The sequence below is a fragment of the Rhopalosiphum maidis genome, chromosome 3 (assembly GCF_003676215.2).
Source record: "Rhopalosiphum maidis isolate BTI-1 chromosome 3, ASM367621v3, whole genome shotgun sequence".
NCBI classification, from domain to species: Eukaryota; Metazoa; Arthropoda; class Insecta; order Hemiptera; family Aphididae; genus Rhopalosiphum; species Rhopalosiphum maidis.
The window spans coordinates 48,587,649-48,601,649 of NC_040879.1; the positions used below are offsets into that span (position 1 = coordinate 48,587,649).

General features: G+C 27.0%; 2 long non-coding RNA genes across 2 annotated transcripts; both read right to left on the reverse strand.

The window, feature by feature from the left end:
- Positions 1 to 5,600: 5,600 nt before the first annotated feature.
- On the reverse strand, positions 5,601 to 7,693 carry LOC113558621. Its single transcript, XR_003405668.1, has 4 exons — positions 7,634 to 7,693; positions 7,407 to 7,505; positions 6,951 to 7,089; positions 5,601 to 5,752 (listed from the first exon to the last, which is right to left on the reverse strand). It is a non-coding gene; the product is annotated as an uncharacterized LOC113558621 (long non-coding RNA).
- Positions 7,694 to 11,937: 4,244 nt separating this feature from the next.
- Positions 11,938 to 13,797, reverse strand: LOC113558622. The gene is made up of 4 exons (XR_003405669.1): positions 13,738 to 13,797; positions 13,511 to 13,609; positions 13,056 to 13,194; positions 11,938 to 12,036 (listed from the first exon to the last, which is right to left on the reverse strand). It is a non-coding gene; the product is annotated as an uncharacterized LOC113558622 (long non-coding RNA).
- Positions 13,798 to 14,001: the final 204 nt, after the last annotated feature.

A 14,001-nucleotide genomic window follows, 5' to 3' on the forward strand; every position in this document is an offset into this window, starting at 1 on the left:
TAAAGTATTGGCTTAAATGAAATGTATGAAAGTAATTAATGCTAAATAAGAAACATATTCTCTATCTAGTGGTTAAGGGTTCAATATATTAACATGAGAATTGAATTATTTATAAGCAATTAAAAAATGAATTTGTAAAATACGTCAAATTTACATATAAAAACATGTTTATAGTGTTTATAAAGTATTGGCTTAAATGAAATGTATGAAAGTAATTAATGCTAAATAAGAAAACATATTCTCTATCTAGTGGTAAGGTTCAATATATACATGAGAATTGAATATTTTATAAGCAATTAAAAAAATGAATTTGTAAAATACGTCAAATTTACCATATTAAAACTTTTTTATAGAAGTATTGGCTTTAATGAAATGTATGAAGTAATTAATGCTAAAAAAGAAACATATTCTCTTTCTACTGGTCAATGATTCAAATACTAACTTGAGAATTGACTTTTCTATAAAAAGTTAAAAATAGGAATTTATAATTCTCATTAAAATTATCATAAAACCATGTTTTATATGTTATGAAGTATCAGCATCAATGAAATACAAGGAATTAAGAATGCTAAATAAGAATTATTCACTTAATTTATTGGTCTTGGTTTCATGATACTAACTTTTTGTGTCACTAATATTAAGTTGCTATCAATTACATACAGTTATTATAAACGTACCATGCAAAATACCATTATTATTATTATTATTATCAGTATTGTCTAGTCAAATTTCAACATGGGATGTCCAAATTTTCCCAAGTGCTAAAAACGATAATTCATGTTTCATCATGGCTTGAAAGATCTGCTGTACTGCAATCTAAAAAATGTAGTCAGTTATAATGTGAAATTGATGGAGTACAACATTAGAATACAGAGTTTTATACGCAGTTAATAATATGAATTTAAAATACGAGTCAAAATTATCATATAAAAGCATGTTTTATAATGTTTATGAAGTATCAGCATCAATCAAATACATGGAAGTTAATAATGCTAAATAAGAATCATTTACTTAATCTAATGGTAAGGGTTTCATAACATTAACTTTTTGTTACACTTCTATTATGTTGCTATCAATTACATTCATTTAACATTACACGTACCGTGCAAAACACCATTATTAATATTAATACCTTCTAATCCATATTAAACATAGGATGTTAAAAACTATTCCAAGCGCTAAAAATGTTAATTCATGCTCAGCAACCGTTGAGTGATCTGTTGCACTGCAATCTGAAAAATATGAAAGTTAATAATGGTAAATAAGCATCATTACTTAATCTAATGGTCAAGGTTACATGACTTTTAGTAACACTACTATTAATTGAATCACAATTATATTCTATACCCATTACTCGTACTTTGCATAAAACCATTATTATTATCAGTATCGTGTTAGTCCATTTTCAACGTAGGATGTTGTAACTTTGTCAAGTGTTTAAAACGTTAATTCATGTCTTAGCAGTCCTTGAGTGATCTGCTGTACTGCCATCTAAAAAAAATTGTCGGTTAAATATGTATAATGGTTGGAGGATAAAATGTCAATACTACACACCATAAAGAGATCGAAAGTCTGTTTATGACAACTAGTACGTGGACAACGGTGAATAATTCAGAAATGGAAATAATCAAACAAAAACTAACAGACAAACTTCATTCCTATTTCAAAATACTTGAAAACAATTTAAAGTTGAAATTTAAATACAAATACGAATATAAAACTGCAAAAAGATATGAAACATAAATCAGACAGTAAATACAACGATTATATCAATAGATAAACAATGTTTTATATCACTAAACCACAATCATGGATGAAAAACATCATATCAATTCGGATTAGAATATTCAACTTATTAGATTTTATCTCTGGCCGCCGAATTCAAAAATGTTTAATATTATAATATTTTCAGAAACAAATACAATTTCAAAACTGATTAACTGAGCATAATATAATGAAATAAATTCCAATAATATTTTGTACTTTGTAAATTAAGCAGGCAGTTGTATAAATATCATGAGTCTTAATATAGATACATAGTAACTAGTAAGACAAAAGTCAAAAAGTAATAACATTAAACTATAGATGTATGTATTATTAAGTGTTTAGATAGTTGCAGGTAAGCATTTATTATGCATTAATATTCTCCGGACTGTACAGTCCACTGGTTAACTAATTGAACTTAACGGTCGTATATGTTATATATCTTATACATATAACGATTCATTATTTGAATACTTAACAATGTAAATAAATCATAATAATTTTTTTTATGTTCGATGTCCATAAAATTTAAATCTTTATCTCCTATAAATATTACCGAAGTTATATTGTGAAATTCAAACAAATTACTACAATCATACTAATATATTGCATATTAAATATACACATATAATTAAAACTAATAAATAATAAATGAAATGTTGTATTCGAGCAGATTTGAGTCTGAAGTGATCAGAAGTAATCTACTGACTGCGTCGTACATTTTAAAAATGATGGTCGTATCTCGTATAAACAACGAAATCGCTTAGGTACATATTAAATTCTTAACGCTAAACGAGGGATATAAACACTATAAACATTAAATAGATGTATTCTCTATATGATTTGATGAAAAACTATTTATATATAAACTATTTTTTATGCTGTTGGCGTAATTGCTAAACGTTGAAACCTTAACAAACATAAAACGTGTAAAAAAACAAAGTTCAAAAAGATACTTCGTTAAATCGTTATACGGTGGTATAGGTACCATACAGAAAATTATGCGTGTACGAAAAAACAAGCCATTCGATTTTTTAACCTTTATTAACCTTTCAAACTCGTCGTAGCATTTATGAGTCAGCACTCAAATTTCGAAAAGATTAAACAAAAACTCAAATTCAAAAAATTCGAAAAATACGTAAAATCTAAGTGCCAAAAATAAAAATATAATCGTAACTTCGCAACAAAACGTCCGATTCCTTTGGTTTTGGTAGCGTTCGAATTTTTACAAAAACGTCTAAACGATGCGTAGAAAAAAATCGCTCTAACCACCCAAAAATTAATTGTTTCGTGGCGACAAAGTCCAAAAACTGCAAAATCCTAATTTCCGACGCCAAAAATAGGGGTAAAAATGAATTCTACAGTGTCACCACGGGACGCCGATTTTGATCACAGACCTACGAAAAACTGAACTTGTGAACTTCAGAAACGTGGAACAAATATTAAACATTTTTTAAAATATCCATGGGGGGAGGGGCACAAGGAGCCATAGGACACTGCTACCACCGGAGGACTTTATGTAAAACGACTTTAAACAGAAATTTCCGTGAAGTAACTATGCCCCATACATCGAAACCCGGCCGAGTAACACTCGACTAAAAAATTCAAATTTCGGAATTCCAAGACCCCAATGTGGGGTAAAAACGGCATTTACGGTGTCCACGACAGATACCGCTTTTGATCAGCATCATCCAAAATACCAGAATCTTGAGTTTCAAACACGTCGAACGACCACTAAGGTTTTTCAAAAATATATTTGAGGGAAACAAATATTTATGCAAATATACAGTACTTATAACTTTTTTTTTTTATTTATTTATTTATTAAAATTAAAATGTTTCAGCATTTTATCATGCTATTACAAGTTTACTAACGTGTTCAATTACAAATAACAAATTACAATTACTAATATTTTTAGTTAGTGATATAGTGATATACATGCTAATGTTAGTTAATATTTATTTATTAGTGGTAATTTAAAATCGATCTTCGTCTTCGCTTGATTGTGATAGAAGGAGATCTTGGGGTAGACGTGGTTTTAAACGCCGATTTTTCGTTTTTTTTTTCCCAGGTTGTAGAACCGTGCGCCATCAGATGTATTGAGATTAGCATGAAAGTTTTTGAATTATATTTTTATCCAGTCTCGGATAAGAGGGATTCCCGTGACTTACAACTTTATACATAATAATAGTACTACTCATAGATAATGATGAAACACACTGCGAAATTAAGTATATTTACGCTATTACAAAGATGTTTAAAGTCTACCTTTTGTAACTTGTACCTACGTATAATAAGTAATATAGTTGTTTTATTTACATAGAATATTATATGACTTTGACGTTTGCAATTTGTGAATATATTTCGTACAAATTGTACCAAGTCGTAATTTTTCATAGTTTTTTTGTTGCTTTTGGTAATTTAAATGTAGAAGGTTCAGTATTATCATACCGTTTAGGGTGATGTTAAACTTTTATTACTGAAACACATAATTATATATGCAAACTTGCAGTAAGTAAATAAAATAAATATTTAAAAAAGTTTTATATTGTATAACATAACTTTTCTAAAACTTTGCATTTTACAACTCGTTATTTCAACACATGATATAATCTGTTGTTATGATATTCATCTATAGATTTTGAGATTCAAATTGAAATACTAACATTTTTAATATTGGTTGTTTCGTTTCGAAATCTTCGAGGCTCAACGCATTGACACCTCCAGATCAAATTTCTGTTCTAAAGAATTTTGAATTTCAATTTTAAAACTAAGAAATTGCTAAAACCAAATTTCCTGCCAATTTTTTTTTTTAAACTGCACATTTAAATCACCATTTACCGTCTAAATAATTGAGTTGAAAAACTTTTACTAATCGGAAGACGCATCTAGGGACGAATTTGTGTCGGTCTTTGAACATTTTATCTAAAGGGGCCAGTATTAAAGGATTTAGTTTTGGAGTTTTGGATAACGTAATAACTAATAATAAATTGAGTTTTAACAAAAATTTATGAACAATTTAGAATTTGGACAGTTACACTGTAACAAAGTCATAAATGAGTAGATAATTTTTTATATAATATGCAATGGTTCGTGAGGAATAATATTGAACATTTTGAAAGTGCAGTAGGGTTGCCTATACAAAACACCTTCAAGTCTGCATGACAATATAATAAAATACATAATGCACTCAATTTCACTATTTGAGGTGTACTGTAAGATAAAATAATTAATAAAAAAATTATATCATAGAGATAGAATATTAGAAGAATCTACCAATATTCTATATTTCAAAAATAATTAAATTGTATAAAATTTGCCTATATAGACTGCTTCTATTGACAAAAAAAAATCCGACAAACTGGCTATATTAATTAAGCATATGAATATATTATGATCACTAATATTTTGAAAATATAAACAAAAAATAAGATCACAAATGTCCATAAAACTTTACTCATAAGTCATAAATTATTTTTATAACTAGGTATTAAAAACCTTTATTTTGATATTTATCAAAATCACAAAAAAAAACACTAACTCTTTTCTTCTTAAAAGTTGTCTGTCCTGTATTTTTAAGTTTTGAAAATGTTACACATGATTTTTTATACGTAGTTGTAGTTCATAAGATTAAAATCATAAAATCTAGATATATAAAAAGATAATTATTTTTATACACATTTCAAGTTCATATTTGATTGAAATCAAATATATAAACAAAGATGACTAATGATTTATAATTGAAAAATATTTGTGGGCATATAAAAATTTTAGAATATATTATTACATTTCATACATTTATTGGCCTTTAAAATGCATTTTATTTCTAATAAAAATGAATTTAACCATAAAATAATAAAAGTGAATTGCATAAAATTATTAGATTTATCGGAATCTTCTAGTCCAATATAAATGTAGGATGTTGAAACTTTTCAATGTGGTAAAAATGTTAATTCAGGTTTCAGCGAGCCTTGAAAGATCTGCTATACTGCAATCAGAAAAAATGTAGTCACTTAAAATGTGAAATTGGTGGAGAACAACATTAGAATACAGAGTTTTATACGCTGTTAAAAATATGAATTTAAAATACGAGTAAAAATTATCATATAAAAGCATGTTATATAGTGTTTATAAAGTATTGGCTTAAATGAAATGTATGAAAGTAATTAATGCTAAATAAGAAACATATTCTCTATATAGTGGTTAAGGTTTCAAGATACTAAATTGAGAATTGAGTATTTTTATAAACAATAAAAAAATGAATTGTAAAATACGTCAAAATTACCATATAAAAACATGTTTTATAGTGTTTATAAAGTATTGGCTTAAATGTAATGTATGAAAGTAATTAATGCTAAATAAGAAACATATTCTCTATATAGTGGTTAAGGTTTCAAGATACTAAATTGAGAATTGAGTGTTTCATAAACCATACAAAAATTGAATTTGTAATATAAGTCAAATTATCATATAAAAACATGTTTTATAGAGTTTATGAAACATTGGCTTAAATGTAATGTATGAAAATAATTAATGCTAAATCAGATCCATATTCTTTTTCTAGTGGTCAAAGTTTCAAGATACTAAATTGAGAATTGAGTGTTTATAAGCCATAAAAAATGAATTTGTAATATACGTCAAATTTATCATATAAAATCATGTTTTATAGAGTTTATGAAACATTGGCTTAAATGTAATGTATGAAAATAATTAATGCTAAATCAGAAACATTTTTTCTTTCTAGTGGTTAAAGTTTCAAGATATTAAATGAGAATTGAGTGTTTTATAAGCCATAAAAAATGAATTTGTAAAATACGTCAAATTTACATATGAAAACATGTTTATAGTGTTTTGAGGTATCGGCTTAAATGAAATGAATGAAAGTAATTAATGCTGAATAAGAAACATATTCTTCATCTAGTGGTCAAGGTTTCACAATACTAACTTGAGAATTGACTTTTTTTTAAAAAGTTAAAAATAGGAATTTATAATTCTCATTAAAATAATCATATAAAATCATGTTTTATAGTGTTTATGAAGTATCAGCATCAATAAAAATACAAGGAATTAAGAATGCTAAATAAGAATTATTCACTTAATTTATTGGTCTTGGTTTCATGATACTAACTTTTTGTGTCACTAATATTAAGTTGCTATCAATTACATACAGTTATTATTAAACGTACCATGCAAAATACCATTATTATTATTATTATTATCAGTATTGTCTAGTCAAATTTCAACATGGGATGTCCAAATTTTCCCAAGTGCTAAAAACCATAATTCATGTTTCATCATGGCTTGAAAGATCTGCTGTACTGCAATCTGAAAAAATGTAGTCAGTTATAATGTGAAATTGATGGAGTACAACATTAGAATACAGAGTTTTATACGCAGTTAATAATATGAATTTAAAATACGAGTCAAAATTATCATATAAAAGCATGTTTTATAATGTTTATGAAGTATCAGCATCAATCAAATACATGGAAGTTAATAATGCTAAATAAGAATCATTTACTTAATCTAATGGTAAGGGTTTCATAACATTAACTTTTTGTTACACTTCTATTATGTTGCTATCAATTACATTCATTTAACATTACACGTACCGTGCAAAACACCATTATTAATATTAATACCTTCTAATCCATATTAAACATAGGATGTTGAAACTATTCCAAGCGCTAAAAATGTTAATTCATGCTCAGCAACCGTTGAGTGATCTGTTGCACTGCAATCTGAAAAATATGAAAGTTAATAATGGTAAATAAGCATCATTACTTAATCTAATGGTCAAGGTTACATGACTTTTAGTAACACTACTATTAATTGAATCACAATTATATTCTATACCCATTACTCGTACTTTGCATAAAACCATTATTATTATCAGTATCGTCTAGTCCATTTTCAACGTAGGATGTTGTAACTTTGTCAAGTGTTAAAACGTTAATTCATGTCTTAGCAGTCCTTGAGTGATCTGCTGTACTGCCATCTAAAAAAAAATTGTCGGTTAAATATGTATAATGGTTGGAGGATAAAATGTCAATACTACACACCATAAAGAGATCGAAAGTCTGTTTATGACAACTAGTACGTGGACAACGGTGAATAATTCAGAAATGGAAATAATCAAACAAAAACTAACAGACAAACTTCATTCCTATTTCAAAATACTTGAAAACAATTTAAAGTTGAAATTTAAATACAAATACGAATATAAAACTGCAAAAAGATATGAAACATAAATCAGACAGTAAATACAAACGATTATATCAATAGATAAACAATGTTTTATATCACTAAACCACAATCATGGATGAAAAACATCATATCAATTCGGATTAGAATATTCAACTTATTAGATTTTATCTCTGGCCGCCGAATTCAAAAATGTTTAATATTATAATATTTTCAGAAACAAATACAATTTCAAAACTGATTAACTGAGCATAATATAATGAAATAAATTTCCAATAATATTTGTACTTTGTAAATTAAGCAGGCAGTTGTATAAATATCATGAGTCTTAATATAGATACATAGTAACTAGTAAGACAAAAGTCAAAAAGTAATAACATTAAACTATAGATGTATGTATTATTTAAGTGTTTAGATAGTTGCAGGTAAGCATTTATTATGCATTAATATTCTCCGGACTGTACAGTCCACTGGTTAACTAATTGAACTTAACGGTCGTATATGTTATATATCTTATACATATAACGATTCATTATTTGAATACTTAACAATGTAAATAAATCATAATAATTTATTTTTTATGTTCGATGTCCATAAAATTTAAATCTTTATCTCCTATAAATATTACCGAAGTTATATTGTGAAATTCAAAACAAATTACTACCAATCATACTAATATATTGCATATTAAATATACACATATAATTAAAACTAATAAATAATAAATGAAATGTTGTATTCGAGCAGATTTGAGTCTGAAGTGATCAGAAGTAATCTACTGACTGCGTCGTACATTTTAAAAATGATGGTCGTATCTCGTATAAACAACGAAATCGCTTAGGTACATATTAAATTCTTAACGCTAAACGAGGGATATAAACACTATAAACATTAAATAGATGTATTCTCTATATGATTTGATGAAAAACTATTTATATAAAACTATTTTTTATGCTGTTGGCGTAATTGCTAAACGTTGAAACCTTAACAAACATAAAACGTGTAAAAAAACAAAGTTCAAAAAGATACTTCGTTAAATCGTTATACGGTGGTATAGGTACCATACAGAAAATTATGCGTGTACGAAAAAACAAGCCATTCGATTTTTTAACCTTTATTAACCTTTCAAACTCGTCGTAGCATTTATGAGTCAGCACTCAAATTTCGAAAAGATTAAACAAAAACTCAAATTCAAAAAATTCGAAAAATACGTAAAATCTAAGTGCCAAAAATAAAAATATAACCGTAACTTCGCAACAAAACGTCCGATTCCTTTGGTTTTGGTAGCGTTCGAATTTTTACAAAAACGTCTAAACGATGCGTAGAAAAAAATCGCTCTAACCACCCAAAAATTAATTGTTTCGTGGCGACAAAGTCCAAAAACTGCAAAATCCTAATTTCCGACGCCAAAAATAGGGGTAAAAATGAATTCTACAGTGTCACCACGGGACGCCGATTTTGATCACAGACCTACGAAAAACTGAACTTGTGAACTTCAGAAACGTGGAACAAATATTAAACATTTTTTAAAATATCCATGGGGGGAGGGGCACAAGGAGCCATAGGACACTGCTACCACCGGAGGACTTTATGTAAAACGACTTTAAACAGAAATTTCCGTGAAGTAACTATGCCCCATACATCGAAACCCGGCCGAGTAACACTCGACTAAAAAATTCAAATTTCGGAATTCCAAGACCCCAATGTGGGGTAAAAACGGCATTTACGGTGTCCACGACAGATACCGCTTTTGATCAGCATCATCCAAAATACCAGAATCTTGAGTTTCAAACACGTCGAACGACCACTAAGGTTTTTCAAAAATATATTTGAGGGAAACAAATATTTATGCAAATATACAGTACTTATAACTTTTTTTTTTTATTTATTTATTTATTAAAATTAAAATGTTTCAGCATTTTATCATGCTATTACAAGTTTACTAACGTGTTCAATTACAAATAACAAATTACAATTACTAATATTTTTAGTTAGTGATATAGTGATATACATGCTAATGTTAGTTAATATTTATTTATTAGTGGTAATTTAAAATCGATCTTCGTCTTCGCTTGATTGTGATAGAAGGAGATCTTGGGGTAGACGTGGTTTTAAACGCCGATTTTTCGTTTTTTTTTTCCCAGGTTGTAGAACCGTGCGCCATCAGATGTATTGAGATTAGCATGAAAGTTTTTGAATTATATTTTTATCCAGTCTCGGATAAGAGGGATTCCCGTGACTTATAACTTTATACATAATAATAGTACTACTCATAGATAATGATGAAACACACTGCGAAATTAAGTATATTTACGCTATTACAAAGATGTTTAAAGTCTACCTTTTGTAACTTGTACCTACGTATAATAAGTAATATAGTTTTATTTACATAGAATATTATATGACTTTGACGTTTGCAATTTGTGAATATATTTCGTACAAATTGTACCAAGTCGTAATTTTTCATAGTTTTTTTGTTGCTTTTGGTAATTTAAATGTAGAAGGTTCAGTATTATCATACCGTTTAGGGTGATGTTAAACTTTTATTACTGAAACACATAATTATATATGCAAACTTGCAGTAAGTAAATAAAATAAATATTTAAAAAAGTTTATATTGTATAACATAACTTTTCTAAAACTTTGCATTTTACAACTCGTTATTTCAACACATGATATAATCTGTTGTTATGATATTCATCTATAGATTTTGAGATTCAAATTGAAATACTAACATTTTTAATATTGGTTGTTTCGTTTCGAAATCTTCGAGGCTCAACGCATTGACACCTCCAGATCAAATTTCTGTTCTAAAGAATTTTGAATTTCAATTTTAAAATAAGAAATTGCTAAAACCAAATTTCCTGCCAATTTTTTTTTTAAACTGCACATTTAAATCACCATTTACCGTCTAAATAATTGAGTTGAAAAACTTTTACTAATCGGAAGACGCATCTAGGGACGAATTTGTGTCGGTCTTTGAACATTTTATCTAAAGGGGCCAGTATTAAAGGATTTAGTTTTGGAGTTTTGGATAACGTAATAACTAATAATAAATTGAGTTTTAACACAAAAATTTATGAACAATTTAGAATTTGGACAGTTACACTGTAACAAAGTCATAAATGAGTAGATAATTTTATATAATATGCAATGGTTCGTGAGGAATAATATTGAACATTTTGAAAGTGCAGTAGGGTTGCCTATACAAAACACCTTCAAGTCTGCATGACAATATAATAAAATACATAATGCACTCAATTTCACTATTTGAGGTGTACTGTAAGATAAAATAATTAATAAAATAAATTATATCATAGAGATAGAATATTAGAAGAATCTACCAATATTCTATATTTCAAAAATAATTAAATTGTATAAAATTTGCCTATATAGACTGCTTCTATTGACAAAAAAAAAATCCGACAAACTGGCTATATTAATTAAGCATATGAATATATTATGATCACTAATATTTTTGAAAATATAAACAAAAAATAAGATCACAAATGTCCATAAAACTTTACTCATAAGTCATAAATTTTTTTATAACTAGGTATTAAAAACCTTTATTTGATATTTATCAAAATCACAAAAAAAAACACTAACTCTTTTCTTCTTAAAAGTTGTCTGTCCTGTATTTTTAAGTTTTGAAAATGTTACACATGATTTTTTATACGTAGTTGTAGTTCATAAGATTAAAATCATAAAATCTAGATATATAAAAAGATAATTATTTTTTTATACACATTTCAAGTTCATATTTGATTGAAATCAAATATATAAACAAAGATGACTAATGATTTATAATTGAAAAATATTGTGGGCATATAAAAATGCTAGAATAATATTATTCATTTCATACATTGGTTGGCCTTTAAAATGCATTTTGTGTCTAATAAAAATGAATTTAACCATAAAATAATAAAAGTGAATTGCATAAATATTATTATTATTATTATCAGTATTGTCTAGTCAAATTTCAACATGGGATGTCCAAATTTTCCCAAGTGCTAAAAACCATAATTCATGTTTCATCATGGCTTGAAAGATCTGCTGTACTGCAATCTGAAAAAATGTAGTCAGTTAAAATGTGAAATTGATGGAGTACAACATTAGAATACAGAGTTTTATACGCAGTTAATAATATGAATTTAAAATACGAGTCAAAATTATCATATAAAAGCATGTTATATAATGTTTATGAAACATTAACTTAAATGAAATGTATGAAAGTAATTAATGCTAAATAAGAAACATATTCTCTCTATAGTGGTTAAGGTTTCAAGATACTAAATTGAGAATTGAGTGTTTCATAAACCATACAAAATTTGAATGTGTAATATAAGTCAAAATTATCATATAAAAGCATGTTTTATAGAGTTTATGAAACATTGGCTTAAATGTAATGTATGAAAATAATTAATGCTAAATCAGATCCATTTTTTCTTTCTAGTGGTCAAAGTTTCAAGATACTAAATTGACAATTGAGTGTTTCATAAACCATAAATAATTTGAATTTGTAATATACGTCAAAATTATCATATAAAATCATGTTTTATAGAGTTTATGAAACATTGGCTTAAATGTAATGTATGAAAATAATTAATGCTAAATCAGATCCATTTTTTCTTTCTAGTGGTCAAAGTTTCAAGATACTAAATTGAGAATTGAGTGTTTTATAAGCCATAAAAAATTTGAATTTGTATTATACGTCAAAATTATTATATGAAAACATGTTTTATAGTGTTTTTGAGGTATCGGCTTAAATGAAATGAATGAAAGTAATTAATGCTGAATAAGAAACATATTCTTCATCTAGTGGTCAAGGTTTCACAATACTAACTTGAGAATTGACTTTTTTTTAAAAAGTTAAAAATAGGAATTTATAATTCTCATTAAAATAATCATATAAAATCATGTTTTATAGTGTTTATGAAGTATCAGCATCAATAAAAATACAAGGAATTAAGAATGCTAAATAAGAATTATTCACTTAATTTATTGGTCTTGGTTTCATGATACTAACTTTTTGTGTCACTAATATTAAGTTGCTATCAATTACATACAGTTATTATTAAACGTACCATGCAAAATACCATTATTATTATTATTATTATCAGTATTGTCTAGTCAAATTTCAACATGGGATGTCTAAATTTTCCCAAGTGCTAAAAACCATAATTCATGTTTCATCATGGCTTGAAAGATCTGCTGTACTGCAATCTGAAAAAATGTAGTCAGTTATAATGTGAAATTGATGGAGTACAACATTAGAATACAGAGTTTTATACGCAGTTAATAATATGAATTTAAAATACGAGTCAAAATTATCATATAAAAGCATGTTTTATAATGTTTATGAAGTATCAGCATCAATCAAATACATGGAAGTTAATAATGCTAAATAAGAATCATTTACTTAATCTAATGGTAAGGGTTTCATAACATTAACTTTTGTTACACATCTATTATGTTGCTATCAATTACATTCATTTAACATTACACGTACCGTGCAAAACACCATTATTAATATTAATACCTTCTAATCCATATTAAACATAGGATGTTGAAACTATTCCAAGCGCTAAAAATGTTAATTCATGCTCAGCAACCGTTGAGTGATCTGTTGCACTGCAATCTGAAAAATATGAAAGTTAATAATGGTAAATAAGCATCATTACTTAATCTAATGGTCAAGGTTACATGACTTTTAGTAACACTACTATTAATTGAATCACAATTATATTCTATACCCATTACTCGTACTTTGCATAAAACCATTATTATTATCAGTATCGTCTAGTCCATTTTCAACGTAGGATGTTGTAACTTTGTCAAGTGTTTAAAACGTTAATTCATGTCTTAGCAGTCCTTGAGTGATCTGCTGTACTGCCATCTAAAAAAAAATTGTCGGTTAAATATGTATAATGGTTGGAGGATAAAATGTCAATACTACACACCATAAAGAGATCGAAAGTCTGTTTATGACAACTAGTACGTGGACAACGGTGAATAATTCAGAAATGGAAA